The 18,530-nt window shown below is 40.5% G+C and overlaps 1 long non-coding RNA gene across 3 annotated transcripts in view; it reads left to right on the top strand.

The window, feature by feature from the left end:
• The window catches only part of LOC115634919, a 61,275-nt gene extending 50,370 nt beyond the window's left edge, over positions 1 to 10,905 (top strand). For all 3 annotated transcript variants that reach the window (XR_003996474.1, XR_003996473.1, XR_003996472.1), the window contains 2 exons: positions 9,097 to 9,280; positions 9,537 to 10,905. This is a non-coding gene — a long non-coding RNA (uncharacterized LOC115634919). The remainder of the gene's footprint in view (positions 1 to 9,096; positions 9,281 to 9,536) is intronic.
• Positions 10,906 to 18,530: the final 7,625 nt, after the last annotated feature.

Genomic DNA, 18,530 nt, shown 5'->3' with positions numbered 1-18,530 from the left:
AGAGGCTCCAGTTAGTTATGCGTATGGTTAATTGTCTAGCAATATATGAACACATTTAAAACAAAACAAAAACCACATCCCTCTCAGTTACAGCCAAAAAATCCCATCAGTCTTTGGCTATTGCCAACCCTTGACTTCAAATCTATGATTATTTTCTTTGTAAATTGGAATTTAACCCACTAAAATACTAAGTGAAGTACCTCCCTTGCCCATAGCCCGCTCTGCCATTTCCCCCTACACAATCAAAACTTCTCAGTTTTCTCCCAGTGCCTCTTTTCCTGTGTCCTCCCCACACCGTTCAGCTGACTATCATTCTTCCCTCTGCACATATGTCCCCACTAGAGCAATGCAGAGAATGGATGCTCAATTTCTGAAGGATTTTTGAGATTTCATAATTTAGCTTTGTTCTAAAATTAGGAAAGTTTAAAAATTCTCCACCAAGGAAAATTCTGAACAAAAATTTCTGAGTGTCAATCCAACCATTTCCTTTCATCAAAATCAAATTGTTTTGTCTTGATTTAGGCCTTTAAAAATATATATATATATATTTTGCAAAATCAAACGTCATTTCAAAACAAAAAAATCAAAATGTTTCATTCAAAAAATGTCAGAGCAGGATATTTTAACATTATCAGAATTTTTTTCTAGTTTTCTTCTAAAATGGAATTTAAGCAAAATCTGTAGTTTCACAAAGCATTTAGATAGAATGGCACATTCCAGCGAATGAGATTCTGGGAAAATTTCTCCCACCATCACTAGCTCCCACTCATTGTACTAAAGAATTCAGAAAAGTGATTCCTAACCTCACTTGGGCTGTTGCGAGGGAGACATGCTGCCCCCATGTGGATTTGATGGATGTCAGGAGTGGGGTAGTGCCGGGGTGTGGTGTCTGCTAGGGTCCTCCTTCTGCTACATAGAGGAGGGACTGGGCCTTCATGCTTCCAGCTAGCCACTGGGCAATCATGGGCTCCCCCTTTGTGCTTCCCAGGGGAGCAGAATATAACTGCCATATATCTATAAGTCAGCAAGAGTCAAGATAAAATTATAACTGATAAACGCTCAGTACCTAAAAAGAGCCTTAAACTGCAAAGCAAACTTTTCTGGAGCACTAACGATATTTTAATAGGGCTATCTATTTAGACAAGAAACAGCAACCACTGCTGTACTAGATACATTGGAGGCATCAAACTTTCGAGAAGGAACGGCGTTCAGCTCTTTGCTTGTAATCTCTGTGGAGATCTACAACATAAGGGACTCTTTTTTGCTCTGAGTTGCATATTTACCAATAAGAGAGATGTGCCATTCTTTCATCCCATTATTAATCAAACAATGATCTAAGATGCCTCTGTTAAATAGTTTGGCCCTAGTAGAAGTGATTAAAGTTTCTGGCCTGGGCACAAAGAGACCTATGTGTAATGACTGCTTTGGCAGTGATGGGAAAGATGCACCTATAGAGCAATGAATGGCACTCTGGACTTGGATGGTTCATCAGAGTGGTTATGAAGGTGTCTTGGAGGTTAGGAGAAGAGTTGGCTTAAACACCATATGGCCAACTCATACGTGAGCATAATTGAGTTCACGATGTTACTATGTTGATTATAACGTGCAATATAACACTGTTACTATACCGGAGCCTTTAGAAATAGCCTTTGTAAACACAGTGCACCTGCTTCTTCAGCATTTTTCACAAATGAGACACACAAATAATGACTGATAATAGTTGTCACACTCATGCATCTTTTGAATATTGTTAAAGCACCAGTTGGGCGTGTAGTTCATTGTAGCTATTGGGTTCTGGGTGTAGTTCATTGTAGCGAGGTGGTTACCCGCTCCTGCCCTCCGGTGCTTAAAACAGCTCCAGAGAGGACTGTGCCAGGGGCAAGAAGCCTGGGCTGATTGGGAGAAAGCAGGCTCAGCTGTGGCCAGGTCCCAATCAGGCCCAGCTGGCCCCTATAAGAGGCTGTGAGCCAAAAGCCCAAACAGTCTCCCTCTGCCTGTAGGGAGCTAGACAAGTTACCTAGAGTGGAGCAGGGCTGGGGAAAGGCAGAGAAGCTGGGGAGCTCCTGCCTGGAAAGCCCCAGGCTGCAGCCTAGCAGAAGGCTAAGAGGTACTGGGAGTTGCAGGGGGCAGCCCAGGGGTAGGCAAAGGCAGCATGTCCAAACCCCTTTGCCTATGATGAGTGGCTGATAATGCAGTCTGCCCCAGTGAATGGGGGCTAGATGGAGACTGGGCAGTAGCTAATACTGAGGCAAAGTGGGGATAGTGGGGTGGGCGTTCCCAGGTGGGAGTCCTGGAAGGGATACGGGGGTCGGAAGGTGGATCACTGGCTTGCAGAGGGTGCTCCGGACGCAGCAGTGAGCTAATTCCCTGAGAGTCCAGCAGGAGGCGCCGCAGGGGTGAGTCTGGCCCATGTTACATTCATAGTTATTCATATCTTTATTCTTTCTAAAGCATGGCCTTCTGGAGGCAGAATGGTGCTCCTTTTGGTAAAATAGATAAATGTTTAAAATACAGGAAACAAGATAAAAAGCTAAAAGGAATGAAAGCTCCTTCATTACAGCCCTAATTCAGGAAAGCATCATTATTCAAGTGAGAGATCTGTATCCATTAAACCATTACTTCAGTGGGATTTACAAACATGCTTCTGTGCTTTTCTGAATCAAGGTCCAAACATTTGCCATTCATGTATTGCTTCTAGTGCGCTGAGACCTATAAGATATTTTCTTACATGTTTTGGACTCAGACCAAAATGGCTTAGTGGATACAGATCTCACACAAGAGGTCCTGGTTTTCCATTATTACTTTGATACTACCAGGGCATTCATTGCCCCTAAATTGAATCTAATGTTTGGTCTACACTTAAAAGCTATGTCAACATAGCTACAACAGTCAGATGTGCAGAAAAACCCAAACAAACCAACCCCATACCCCTGACTGACATAGCTATTCCAGTCCAACCCCCAGTGTAGATGCAGTTCTGTGGCTGGAAGAATGCTTCCATGGATGTAGCTACCATTGTTCAGGGAGGTGGTATTCCTACACCACCAAAAAAACCCTTTTGTTGCTGTAGGCTGTGTCTACACTATGGGATTGTGCCAGTATAATCTCTGTAGGGTAGGCATAAACTGAATCCAATGGACAGATTTAGAGACAGCTAGGACATTAACAAGTGTCATACTCTTTGGAGCTGTGTCAGAGTCACTGTCAAATTTCAGTACCCTTTCAGAAAGGAAATAGCAAACCCAGAGACCACACAGCTCTTGCTAGAGTCTGCAGCTGAAGGACTGAGCTACACATTTGCTATTCTGCTTTGCCAGTAAACTGTATTGGGAATTGAGCTACAGTGATAGTCAGACCTGTCTCACACAGCTGTATGCTGAAGATCAGGCAGGCAACTGGGGGAGTTTTATTAACCACTGCAGATCCTTTTGCACAAATAAATAAGAGCACAACATTAACAAGGTCTGTTAAATTTCCTTTCTTGACTGCTTCTGATTGCTGGTAGAATGTTATTACAATAAAGGTACTTTTTTTTTTAATTTTAAAAGACTTTTTCCCCCCTATTTAACATGTGTCAATAACTGTGTCATTAGATAATAAACTATCCTAGTAAAAATAAAGACTCCATTGATTGCCAATCAGTTCCAAAGTAGGACACGTAAATACCGAGCTAAGTTTTAATTACAATGCCATTTACTAATGTGGCAAGTTTACACTGCTCCCTGGGTTCTTTATTACTTAACCGAATAGCTGAGGGATGTTTAAGGAGATCATAAAATCTAGATTATTGAGTTGTCAAACAGATCTACTATCAGAGTCAAACTCATTAAAAGCAAAGATCAATAATGCTGTGGCTTCTGTAACATCTATTTGTTGCATCCCTCTATGTTCTGACATTGGATGACAAGGCTTATGAGTTCTGGAGATACAGCATTGACATTCTCTGGTGCTGAATAATAATCATGTGATGAGGAGCAGAGAGAGGATTTTAGCTGAATTACACAGTAAAGGTTATCTGATTCATTATTCTCAACTTATGTTTCATAGTGCAGTGTCTGTTGTAAAGGGAGAAGGAAATCAGAGGGACAAGACTGGTGCTTCCGCTCCTTCACTATTCTGAAATGCAGTTTTGAAGCGAGTCAGCCCTGGCGTCATATTTCCTGCTCACTATTACAAGCTGGAAAGTGGGCGAGCCTAGCGGCAATTAGACAGTGGCACAGGAAAAAAGCAATAATTTTCATTAACTTGGTAGTGATGAGCATTTCAGACTAGAAAGATTTCTGAGTGGAACTGTACAATGAAACTTCATTAGGATGAAAGTCTCCCATTGATGTAATTAACGGCTTCTGGTGCACTCATTCTCATTCTCTTTCTGTTTCTTGCTTTCTTTCTGCTGTCATTAATATGGCCATAAAATACCCTTCCTACTATTTTCAGAGTGGTGCACACCAAAGTACACTTTGAAAATCTGACCTGTTATTTCTAGAATGGAGGTGTAGGGTAGTAGCAAATCAGGCAAATGTATATTCTGTCATAAAACTGTGTACCGTTTCCAGAATTTCAAGTGTCCCAGTTCATATCACTCTTTAGAGTTGGATGAAATTTTTTGGCCAGGTAGTTGGTTCATTGGAAAATGCAGTTTCAGGGGACACCACCATCCTTGGGTTTTGTGACTGGCTCGTAAGCCCACTTGCAAAACTAAATTAAAATGTTTCATTTAGAAAACTTCAATGAGCATTTTCAACATTTAAATTTTTTACCTCTTTTTCTGAACCAACCAATTTGCCAAGTTGACACAAATTTGCTACTTGAATTTGTATTTTTCAGCCAAAAAATTCACCTTTCTACTTCTAAGTCATTTAGGTCCATATTTTCATAGATAATTAGACACCTAAAATACAGCTGGATGCGTAGTGAGACTTTCAAATGTGTCTATGCAGTTTAAGCACATAACTCCCATTGATTTCAATAGGAGTTAAGTGCCTAACTCACTTAGGTGCTTTTAAAAATCTCACTAGGCACCTATGTGCATCTTTAGGCATCTAATTACTTTTTCAATCTGGGCACTTTAAAAACATTATCTAATATCTCACCTTCTCTTCCTATTAAATTTTTCAAGGAAAGCTGTCACTTTCTGCAAATTTCTCAGTAAAACAACCAATCTTCCATCAATAAAAGAAAAGTTTCAATGGAACATTTTTCCCCAGTCATTTTTGACTTATCACATATTACTCATGTCCAACTTTTATTTTTTAGCATATTTGTCAGTGGTTTCTAATTAGGAGTATTCAAAAGTAAAAACTAGAGTTTAATTACATAGTAAAATGATCTGAAAAAATCATAATAAAGCACACAAAGAGAAAAATACCACACTCTGGAGTAATTAATATGTTAGTCTTAGTAATTAATATGTTAGTCTATCTTAATTTCATATTTAAAAGTTATAATAGTGAATTGGATTATGGGAATTAAACAGCAAACAGTAAACATCCTGAGATAGCAGGTAGTGAAGTGTGATTTCAGACAATTTGGATTGCAAATGCAAGTTAGCCACAAACCCAGAATTTGTATGCTATAGATGGTAATATATATTTGTGCCATTGCACCAATGTTTGGAAACTTGGGTTTGTAAGCTCCATTTATAAACATTCTTTCCTAAATGCTTGTGTTATGAATATTCTCCTCTTAGTGCCTATTAAAAACTCACATAAATAGGCTTGGAAATGCACACCCTCAAATAGTGGAAAAACATTAATTTTTTTGCAAGTGAAAAAAATCACTCTTTTTTTCAGAGCATATTAAAGTGAGATGGAGAAGCTAAGTGGGAGGAGAAGACAGATGGATTGACAGAAGGACTAATGTAGTAAAGTTTATTTGCTGTTGGCCTTCTTTTTTTGCTTGGCATCCACTGAAGCATTTGATTATTTATTCCAATGAAACACAAGCTTTTTCCTCCTGAATGTCGCTGCGGAGTGTCTTGGCCTCTTTTTGCAGCCATTCTCCTTTGGCGTTGGTTAGCAGTTTTGTGTTCAATTTTTGTGCATGTTAATGGTGCTGGTAAAAATCAGAACTCGCCTCAATATAAAAAAACCCACCCACAATGAAAAACTGAAGCAAAGACTCAGTAAGGAAAATGTATTGATCCTATCAGTAAATAAATAGCTCAATTCCTATAGGCTAGAGTCTGCTTATCCCCGACAAGATCGGCCATTGGGTGGTGGGGGGTAAGGGGAATAAACAGACTCTCCCTTCCTATTTGTGTCTGGATAAAACTGCTGCCCCTGAATACAGACTGTTTCCTAACTATTCCCTAGAAGGGCATTATATTCTGAGGAAGATGGAGACAAAGAATTCAGAGCCCTGACTGTGTCATCAGCTGGCTGGCTTCACAGAAGGGAGTACGCTGTATCTTTAAAGTTACAGGGTGGTGTAAGCCCGCCCCATGTGCAGAATGTCTCCTTAGTGCTCCCACTGGGTCAGTGCCAATCTGGTCCCCATCTCAATACAAGCTAAATTGCACAATCTAGATCTGGGACAATGATTTAAAAAAAGCAAGAGCTAATTTAATCAGTCTAAAGGCAGTGCAGTGTGCAACCATGCAAAGATCCAACACCCAGGCTGGTGGGTATAGCCTTTTGTCTGGATGATTGTTTACAATTCCAGAATTACCACTGATTTTTAAAACCATCACTCAGAATGACCCCATGCTGCCAGCCATTAAAAACAAGACAGCTGAAGAAAAATATACCTTGGGTCTATCATCAATCAAAGGGCAGAAAGAGTGTGTGTGTGTGTGGGGGGGTGCTGTGGGAACTAACACAGGCACCATTTGTCATCCAACCAATCATCCATAGGTTAATGTCTGAGGCTAAAGAATATTTGGGGGAATAGGGATGGGGAGAAGCAAGGACAAATGTCTGTGGAGCCAGGAATGCTGAATAAAGGAGTCAACTCTGATTGGGGGCTGGCCTTCTTTCCCCAGGTTCTTTTCTCATTGCTTCCCATTCTTTTAGAATTTGAACATTGATTTATCTGTTTGTGCCATCAAGATTCAATTTCTCTCTGTTCTGATCTTTCCAAAAATTTTAGCCAAGATTTTCAAAACTGGATGCCTGAAGTTATGCTTCTAACTCCTAACTAACCGTGAGAAGATATCTGATTTTTTTTAAAAGTGCTAAGCTCTCACAAGCTCCTATTAAAGTCAACAGGAGCTGCTGGTGCTTCTAAAAATCAGGCCACTTATTTAAGTTCCTAACTAACTTTCGGTACCTAGTTTTGAAAATCTTGGCTTTCAAGTCTACCATGCACTTGGGCCTTCTGAGATAGATTCAGAATTCACATTTTGAGACCAAAACTCACTGTTTATTTGACTATTTTACTTTAAATATGTTTGGAAAGTACAGAGATTTTTTTTTTGATTGGTGATGTATAAATGGGCTAAGTTTTGCTCTCAATGTTAATTTGGAGTAACTATTTGAATAGCATTAATCTAGTTTTAGCAGAATTAATGTAGATTGCATTTAGCTTATTATTGCTCTATTCCAGCCTTTTACTTCCACATGTTACACGTTTTATGCTGTTTATAAAGTATGGTTATTGTTAGAAAAGAGACTGTATTGAGTTCCATATTTATTCCCTCTCAATATCTTCTAGGTCAAATTTGATCAGTTTACAAGTCACAGGAAGTTTTCTTTCTATTGCAAGAGCTATAAACTCAGCTGAGATCTGAAAGTCAAGCTGTGAAGAGCAAGGATATCCTGTTCTCTGCCTCATGCACATACATGGTCAACTAAATTTTGCTTGCAGAATCTTTTATTACCAGAAAGAGAGACAACATCTTAATTTTCAGATCCCAGAGTGTCTTAGGGTACGTCTACACTACAGCATAATTTCGAATTAACTAAAACCGGTTTTATAATACCGATATTATAAAGTCGATTTTATGCGTCCACACTAGGGCACATTAATTTGGCGGTGTGGGTCCATGGTCCTAGGCTAGCATCGATTTCTGGAGCGGTGCACTGTGGGTAGCTACAGTAAAAGAATGAGGCCAATAATGTCGATTTGCGTCCACACTAACCCTAAATCGATATAGTAATATCGATTTTAGCGTTACTCCTCTCGTTGGGGAGGAGTACAGAAATCGATTTTAAGAGCCCTTAAAATCGATTTAAAGTGCATTGTAGTGTGGACAGGTACAGCGTTAAATCGATTTAACGCTGTTTAAATCGATTTAACTGCGTAGTGTGGACCAGGCCTTACTCTTCTAACACACTGCAGGTTCTGTTATAGACCAAAACGTTCTCAAGAAATCACAGCCCAGAAGTTCCCTCTGCAAGTACTAAGAGGAGCAAAAATTGTCTTTTCAGTAAAGTCAGCAGATATCAATTAAAGATAGACAGGAATCTTCTCCCTGGTTCTTTTTTGGATTGGGGAAACAATAGAATAGGTCAAAGCTGCTGCCACACCCAGCTGACAAAGATGACAAAATGGTTTTTGGAATGGCATCAACAGTCCTTATGTTAAGGGCTATCAACTTAATAAATTGACTTATAAAAGTTTATAATTAATAACCAAACTCTTTTAGGGATGAAACTCTCCCCTTTGTAAAGGTCCCATGCCTTATTTTAATCACAGCACAAGTGGTACATAGGTTGAGTGCTGGTCCTCAGCTTTAGGTGCTTTGAATATCATTGGTTTATATCAATCTCAATTTTCAGTAGATGAAAAAAAATGGCAAGGTTGTGAAATAGACTAATAAGGGAAAATATAAATATAAATTTCAATTATATTCTGTGCTGAAGTGGGTCCATTTTTCTCTGATTAAAAATGGTTTTTAGAGTTTCCTGCATTTTCTTTAGGGAGGAAAAAGCAGCAAAATGTTTGATGCCAAGACAATTTGCTTTTTCTTTCAAAATATTGCATTGTGTTGTTATCCATTTGCATATCTGATTGCTCAGCCTCGCCTCTTAAATAAATGTTTCTGATTATTTTAATTGACAATGGCATAGTATAATTAACATCTCTTTAATTCCAGATTTTCCTTCTTATAGTTTCCACTTATAAAATTTTCTCACTTACTTTCCATATATACAGAGCAAACTAACCAGATGTTGCTGAGAACAGATGTTGACAGGAACAAATGGATCCATGTGGTGTTTTGTGTTTTCTACCACGGATGGGGATGTGCTGGCTGCTACTTCCCGCAGCCCGCATTGGTCTGCAACGAAGAACCACGGCCAGTGGGAGCTGCAATTGGCCAAACCAGCGGATGCTGCAGGTAAACAAACTGTCCCGGCCTGCCAGCAGATTTCCCTGATGGGCCACATGCCAAAAATTGCTGATCCCTGTTCTGGACCTATTAAAGTCAATGGCAAACTCCCATAGACTTCAATGGAGCGAAGAATCCCTCTGAATGCTTAACAGAATCATATCAATAGTATCCATGAGACTTCCATCATGGCTACCTCTGACCTAGTGTGTTATTTTTATAGTTTGAAAATGTTTCCTTTCTAACTTTACCTTTGTTTCCTTAGCCCCCGACCCCCATGGGGAAGCAACAAACAGATGTAGCACACGGCTTTCTGGCCACCCCTGGACCACCGTGTCCTGACATACCCCCACCCCGCACCAGGGGTTGGAAGCAGGAGCAGAGAAGAGCTCCTACCCAAGCTTTATGCCAGAGTAGTCTCAGGGAACCATTTTTGCCCCTTGGTTACACTGCCAGACTGCTAAAAGGGACATAACTGAGAATTTGGCCCAATGATTCTCACATGGGCAGAAGTGGGGAGAGTAGGGTAGGGAGTGGATGAATCTGATGCAGCTGAGGAAGGGAAAAGCTGTAATGTTGTAAAACCAGTGAAGTGAAGCATCAACATCCTGAGGAACTGCTGTCAATACATCAATAAGGACCTGTATCTTCTTGGAAGAAATTTCAAAACGCCTTAGCAGTTTGATTTAACTCTTCATTGACACCACCACAAGCAGTGAGCCAGCTTTCAAAAGAGCTCTTTCAAAATGACTTGTCTTTGCATTTCTCTTTATTCGACTTTTGGCAGGACGACTGTTTAGCAATCAAATTAAAGTTCATTTTATCCGATGAGTTACCAACAACCAAGGCAGCGGGTCTTGGGTCAGTCCCATCTTGTAAGATTATCTGAAATGTACTAGATCCTCCTTCATTAAAAAAAAACAACATTTTTGCCTATTTGTCTAAAAGGTCTGAAAACTTTCAAACCACATGCTAGAGTGGATTCTATACAGAGCACTCTATGCTGAGAGAATGCGAGAACAAGTCCTTTAAAAAGCAGGACTTCTCTATACTGAGCAGCACTATAGAAGTTAGAGAGGAGCTGACTTCTTTCTATTCATACTGAAGTTCAGTCTGTGAACAGCAGGTAGTCTGGCCTTCTCATGCATTCAGTTGGTGCCAAATTGCTGCATTATTTTGGGACTCTACAAACAACACCTTAGGAAGGGGAGGGTTTCCCCACAGTTCATTTGAGATTTTGTTCCAGATCACTCCTTTCTGCAGAAATATCTATGGCGAAGGAATGGGGGCGGGGGAAACTGCTTTCAGGACCTTTCCTGGTGTCCCTGTCAATTGGATGTTTTGCCCCAGTTTTAGTAAGCAGATGACAGCTGCTGGAAGGATCCATTGAGAAGCTGAGCTAGCACAGCTGATGACCAAGCTGGCTGAGCTTACCTCAAGAACTAATTAATAACCAGGCTTTTCATGTTGCTGTTTTCCGCTCTGTAGGTCCCCCACCTCACCACAGCTTCCAGAATAATCCTGTGCATACCACTCTGACATTCTGCAGCACCCACCCTCCTGCCAGATATCCTGTTTTTCACTAGTGAACATCTGGTCACCCTAAGCATATCAGAATAGAACATAAGAATGGCCATACTAGGTCAGACCAAAGGTTCATCTAGCTCAGTATCCTGTCTACCGACGGTGACCAATGCCAGGTGCTCCAGAGGGAATGAACAGCACAGGTAATCATCAAGTGATCCATCCTCTCTTGCCCATTCCCAGCTTCTGGCAAACAGAGGCTAGGGACACCACCCCTGTCCATCCTGGCTAATAGCCATTGATGGACCTATCCTCCATGAACTTATCTAGTTCTTTTTTGAAACCTGTTATAGTCTTGGCTTTCACAACATCCTCTGGCAAGGAGTTCCACAGATTGACTGAATTGTGTGGAAAAAATACTTCTTTCTGTTTGTTTTAAACTTGCAGCCTATTAATTTCATTTGGTGACCCCTAGTTCTTGTGTTATGAGAAGGAGTAAATAAAACTTCCTTATTTAGTTTCTCCACACCACTTATGATTTTATAGACCTCTATCATATCCCTCCCCTTAGTCATCTCTTTTCCAAGCTGAAAAGTCCTAGTCTTATTAATCTCTTCTCATATGGGAGCCGTTCCATACCCCTTAATCATTTTTGTTGCCCTTTTCTGAAACTTTCCCAATTCCAATATATCTCTTTTGAGATGGGGCGACCACATCTGCATGCAGTATTCAAGATATGGGCGTACCATGGATTTATATAGAGGCAATATGATATTTTCTGTCTTATTAGCTATCCTTTTCTTAATAATTCTCAACATCGTGTTTGTTTTTTTGACTGCCACTGCACACTGAGTGGAAGTTTTCAAAGAACTATCCACAATGACTCCAAGATCTTTCTTCAATGATAACAGCTAATTTAGACCCCATCATTTTATATGTATAGTTGGGGTTATGTTTTCCAGTGTGCATAACTTTGCATTTATCAACATTCTGCCATTTTGTTGCCCAGTTACAAAAGGATCTCTCAAACTGGGTATTTCTTTGCAGTCTGCCTGAGACTTAACTATCTTGAGCAATTTTGTATCATCTGTCAATTTTGTCACCTCACTGTTCACCCCTTTTTCCAGATCATTTATGAATATATTGAATAGGACTGGTCCCAGTATAGACCACTTGGGGACACCACTATTTACCTCTCTCCATTCTGAAATCTGACCATTTATTCCTACCCTTTGTTTCCTATCTTTTTAACCAGTTACCAGTCCATGAGAGATCCTTCCCTCTTATCCCATGAGCCCTGAAAAGCTAATTGATGATGAAGCCTTGCTGGGCAGGGGCAGGCTGAGCTTGTATAAAGCCAGCGAGCTGAGACCAGAAAGCGGCAAATGGTCTATTCTTATTCCTTAGGAGAAGGGAGGTGTGTTTAGGCCAATAAATTTTGGCAGCAGTCCAAATAAAGGAGTAGTTTACAGTCCCTTCTTGGGAGGAGGGAATGTGGCCTGGTAAACTCAGAGAGGGAGTCCAGAAGATAGAAAAGCGAAGTAGGATGAAGTCCAGGAAATAATGACAGGGTTAGGAGTAAGTAGACTGTAGTTACTAGAGATAGGCTCTCTGGGCTGGAACCTGCAGTAGTGGGTGCCTCAGATTCCCCTACCAGCTTCTGGGAAAGTGGCACAGGACCTGGCCCTGAGCTAGAAGACTGGAGTGGCGTGAGGACAGCTGATCCAGTGGAACTTTCCTACCTTGCAAGAGGAGGATTATAGTAACCTGGCTGGAGAACTAAGTCATGACAAGGGAGTACCCTGAGTCCCAGAGAGAGAGAGAGAGAGAGAGAGAGGGCTGTGATATGAAGAAGGGGGAATCAGACCTGAGTGCAGTTAATCCCCAGACGCAACCACAAGAAGGTGCTCAATGTGAGTGGACCCTGTGACACGATGTTTAATAACTAGGCTTTGCATGTTAAATATATTTATGTACATACGTTTCTTCTGTGGGTGGGGTTTAAAACAGAACACAAAAAAACAGACTGCAAGGCTCACAAACTATTTAAAGGGATACCACCCAATTCATATAGTCTACAGCAGTGGTTCTTAACCTATTTACTATTGTGGGCCACATATGCAGCTCTCTGTGTTATGTGGGCTGCATCCACACACTATATATCTATATCTACTATCTGTATGGCCCTGAGGATGTCACATGGGCTGCAGCTGTGCTGGTTGGGCTGTGGTTTTGAGAATCACTGCTCTACAGGAAGCTTTCATTTCCATTGCCTGTACTGTACCTCTTATGCAGTTGTGTTTCAGGGCTGGTCTACACTATGGGGGAAAATCAATCTCAGATACGCAACTTCAGCTACGTGAATAACAGAGCTGAAGTTGAAGTATCTAAGATCGAATTACTCACCGTCCTCACGGCGCGGGATCGATGTCCGCGGCTCCCCATGTCGACTCCGCAACTCCATTGGGGTTGATGGAGTTCCAGAATCCATATAAGCACGTTCGGGGATTGATATATTGCGTCTAGATGAGACGGGATATATCGATCCACGAGCAATCAATTGCTACCCGCCAGTACGGCGGGTAGTGAAGTTTCCACAGCTGCCAGTCCATCACTGAAATTCACAAAGAGTAAAAATGATATTCTTTCAGACCTGAACTGGTCTCTGCCATACTGCAGTTTAAAACACATTTTTTATGCTTAAATTGTTATAAATGCCCAGGAGTTTAGATGATAAAAATAGTAGTTTAAGCTTAACTAAAGCAGAGCAAACAGGTTAATAAAGTACTGTATTATGCACTGCTATTGAAATATTGCAATTACTACTATGAATGCAAATCTCATATAATAATCTGACAAAATTATTAGGAAGGGCTTCAGTATCCTGATATATTTGCAAACTTGTGCCAGTGGGTTGAATTAATGAAAAACAGAGTATAATTCTCTGTCCCCACTATTTCCCTTAAACTGTTTGTAAATGAATAAATCCTACAGTATATTTTGACTGTTAGAAAAGACTCTCATTTGGTCAAAAGCCAGTAACAAAAAATATCTTATTAGTATAAATTTCTAACTTCAATTCAAAATGATCTCATTCCTCTATGCTGGCTGCTGCAAAGGCATTAGACAGGCACTGTGCTGGCAGAAGCATGCTTGGAGGCTGTATCCTTCTGCTTGTCTGCTTTCAGAAAAAAATCCAAGCTGAAACATTTCAAAACAAATAGCTTTTAGCATAAAATTAACAGCTGTTACTGTATTTCCCCATCACACCATTTCCGACCTGATTTCCAAGTTCCTAAACCATCTAATGAGCTTTTTAAAAAGGTTAAGAAAAACACAAACATGGGTGTGATTTCTTTTATTGCATATAAATACAAATAATCTGGGAGAGCTTTCGAAAAGCCCATTCTCTTCTCTTCATGGGGCTGTATGAAAATCGCCCTCCGATTCTGGGGGTGAGATGGAAGAAACACCAAATGCATAGATGTAGGTGTGGATGTGGATGGTGTTTGCCTGTTATCTAACACAATAGACATGTAGGCAATATTCAGACTAAAGGAGAACAATGGTACAAGCTCCACCTGCCTCTTCTGGAATTGGGTTTCCTCTTCAGATGTTGTTAAACTATCCCTTGGCCATTATGATACTACATCTATGAGCAATTTTTTTGTCTTTGACTCAAGCTAAATGGCATGTCTTTTCCAAGTATTTTTCCAAGAGATTGAGGGTATCTCCAGACCCATATAAAAAGAGAATTCGTTACTCCACCCTCTCACTTCAAATGCCAAATGGAGTTGTCCTTGGGGAAGGGGAGGGTCACAGACCCATAATTGTCCCCTATTCTCCTTGATAGTATCTCTTTACTGTTGACTAGTCTTCACATTGCATCATAATGACCACTGTATAATAAATAAGTTCAGGTAGAAACCATCTCTAATTTTCCTGTAATACAGAGCAAATAGATGTTGACCAAAATTGCTATATACTCTGAACCAAATGTTGCCCTCTGATGTAAGCAATTATACTACAGCTGGGCCTGAAATCTTTTTGACTACACACTGCCAAAACCACAAAACACAAAAGTTTTCCAGCAAAATATTTTGGCTGTCTGACAAGACTATTGTTGTTTTTGAAGTATTTTCAATGGAAAACTTTCATCTTGTTGAAAAGCCAGTTTTCTGAGGGGGTGTGTGGAAAGGAAGAAACCATTTCTAACAGCGTAAGGACAACATTTTCCTTGAAAGAACTGAACTTATTTACAACAGAGCTGAATTTTCTCTTCTATCTTAAGCTTGGGAAATCTCTGGGTTTTAACTGATGCTACTGAAAATAACCTATAAGCATAGATAGAGTAGCATATTATCTCTTGAAAACACTCTGCAAACATTAAACTATTATTACTACATGGACAGGGAATGTGCTATTCAAGCAGAAGAACACATGACCTTTCCCCCACCAAACCAAGTGAGTCATGGCCAACAGATGCTTATAAACTGATGTACAGTAATTTCAAGATAAAACAGTACTGCAGGCCACCCTACTTTTTTCTTTTTTTTTTCTTGTCCTGGCCTTCACATGTGCAATACACATGAGCTTTGGGTTTCTCCAGATTTACTGAATTAGTCATTAGAGGCACATGCATTGTCTGATGTTGATTTTTCCTGAATCATTTCTTGTTCTTAAGGCAAACTGAATTCCCAGTGGTGTCTCAGATCGTCCCTCTAAGTAGCCAGCCTGAATACCCCAGAGGGGCACTGGCGAAACCTGCTAAGCCATCTGGGCAGGTATTCTCCCTGACTTGGGCTGAGGAGTGGGAGCAGATTGTGTCTGCAGTCACAACTCTAGCCTAACATCTGGAGTAGGCTGTGTGTAGCCTCCATTCCACATTTCAATAATGTGAAAGGTCCAACCTTCTCCCTCCAGAGCCCTGGTTGGCTAGGGGGCTGGCAGGAAATCCCACCCCTTTTTTGTGCTGCCAGCTTTGCTCTGATTATGGGCAGCTAGACAGAGCACATCCTGCTATAAGGACACAGCAGGGTAGAAGTTTGGAACTACTTACTTAAAGGGAAGCCCCATCACAGTTCCCTGGCTCTACTGCAGACCTCCTCTCAAAGAGAAAGGACCAGAGGGGCAGAATCTCTCCTGCACCCTCCTCAATGGGTGGCCACACCAAATCACCCGCAGAGGGTGATAAAGCATCTGCCTGGCCATAATGCTCTATGCCTCTACTCCTCCTCACTTTAGTTTCACTTCTACCTAGCAGAACTGGGGAGAAAATTTTGGGTCCATAAGAGAAAGTAGCTTTTCCTGGACTAGAAACATTTGACTCTACCACACCAACTGCAACCTCCTCCGTGTAATTATAACTGACTAATGCATTAGGGCTTGAGCTCTTATTCCGGCCACCGGGCAAGTTCTTTGCTGAGTTTCTACTAACTGTATATAATTGTGGAATATTGAATATGAAACCAAGTTTGGTTTGAAATTGATAGTATCGCAGTTTTTATTTAATTTGATCTCTGAGCCTGACAAGACTGACACACAAGCATTAGCTAGCGGGAATATCTTTAATCCCAGTGATGGGAGACCTATCTGTCGGTCTGATTTAATATTCAGAGGTGAGGTGGGGGAAGTAACACAATCCAAATTAGGTGAAGTCCTTTGAATTAGGATTTGTAAATCTTCCCTTTGATTATATTGGGTGTTTGCTTAAGGTAATTTTTTCACATTTATTTTCCAGCTGGATCAAAAATGATGGCTGTCACAGGTGGGCTGTTTAGACATTGCCATGTAACGTTTTTCTGTATGTCTGTAGAAAAAATGGGCCAGCCAATAAGCGCAGTTTTTTAATTGAAAGGTCTCTGTCTTGCCATCTGACATGAATGCCCTAGGCTGAGAAGTTATTTGCTTTTCAGTATCTGTCATCAGCTATTGTTTGTCCTTTTCCCTCAGTGGAAAATTAATATTTTCCTTCCATGCTTTCCTTCAGTTTTAGCTGCTCAGAGGGGAAAAAAATTCATTCTAAAAGATAGCAAACGTAAATTCTCAGCATCTGAGTATTAGCTATAGATTTGGAAGACTTTAATAAGGCCAACATTTTCAGCTGGCCTATATGAATGCATCTGCTTAATTTGCAACTACTTCCATGCACAATGCACAGTTGCGACTATAAACTTAAATGCTGTAAAGCCATTAGTTGAGCATATCACTTTCTAACTGAACCTAGATATTTTACGTGCGCTGATACATGCACTGAAAATATGGGCTATATAAATACCTTCACATACACATACACATCGGCATGCCATTTTAGACACCTTTGGTGACTGACACTGACAGGTGAGAGGCTTTGTACACAGCTCCCAGGCCCTTTGAACCATCCTTCTCCCTGTGCAGTAGATATTGTTGATAAACTCTGAGTGCACTATACAGTAAAAATGTGAAAGCATAATCTGTAGTTGGAATTTGTTAGGATAAGAAACAAGCTGCAGAATTTTTTTCATCCTTAGAATCTTTAGTGTTCTGAAGATAGTCTCATGGCTTTGCTTAGTGCTAAATGGTATGTTTAGAGAATTATCTGCTAAATCTTCAGTTCTCCATGATTTCAACCATATATACATTAAAATAAAGACTCAAATGCTAAAGACCTTTGTTTTAAATATTACCTAGTTAAAGGGCATTAGCAACATGGCAAATGTAACATTGACGCATGTAAAAGCAGCAAAGAATCCTGTGGCACCTTATAGACTAACAGACGTTTTGGAGCATGAGCTTTCGTGGGTGAATACCCACTTCCTCAGATGCATGCTCCAAAACGTCTGTTAGTCTATAAGGTGCCACAGGATTCTTTGCTGCTTTTACAGATCCAGACTAACACGGCTACCCTCTGATAATTGACGCATGGATTTCCTTGAGATTGGATGTCTGCCATCCACGCAGATAGTACTTACTTGATGACAATTTCCTGTAACAGGTAGGGAAAAAAATGAATCCCCCAAAATACCTTGTTCTCAGTCTGGTTCTCCTGTGGAAAAGGCAACTGTTCAAAACATTTTAAGTCCTCTGTCATTGTAGTAAAAGCAAAATCTTTCACTGACCTTTACCTGTTTGAGACATTTGGCTGGTAGATTTAGTTAAAATTCTCCTGCTGTAATTATGTCAATACTTTATAAAGCTATACTGATGCTTGTTACTAAGATCTTATAATGGACAAGGGATAGATACTCTAAAAGCATCCTCTCATTTAGGGCCTGATCAAATTCTATTAAAATTTAGTCTCAAGGCTGTGACCCCCTTGGGCAGGGAATGTGTCATTACATCCTTATGGACTATGGTCATTCATATCTGTATATGAACATAGGCAAATAGAATAGAGCGTGGGCCAAGTTAAATGCTGTGTGTGTGAAGGGTTGGTGGAAGCATCCTGATTCTATATTTTAGTCCTGGCTTCAGGACCCTATGCACCCCAAGCGATCATAGACAACTAAGAACTCTCTATCTTCATGGACAATCTCCTGTTACTTCTTTGCTGGGATGTTTTTCTCATCTTACCCATTGAAGGCAGTGGGCAAGATGCTGCTTAATTTGGCCCAGAGAAAATTATGTTTTACAAGTGGTTCTAGTGAGAACAATACATCCCCCAATTCCCTCTCCAGGGGCCTTCTCCTTGTGCAGAGTATGAGTCCAAAATAGAAAGCAGGAATATTATAACATCATTTTGCTGGGCACAAATGCA

This window comes from Gopherus evgoodei, chromosome 14 (assembly GCF_007399415.2).
Source record: "Gopherus evgoodei ecotype Sinaloan lineage chromosome 14, rGopEvg1_v1.p, whole genome shotgun sequence".
In the NCBI taxonomy this organism is placed as follows: domain Eukaryota; kingdom Metazoa; phylum Chordata; order Testudines; family Testudinidae; genus Gopherus; species Gopherus evgoodei.
This window is presented reverse-complemented; position numbering and strand designations above follow the sequence as displayed.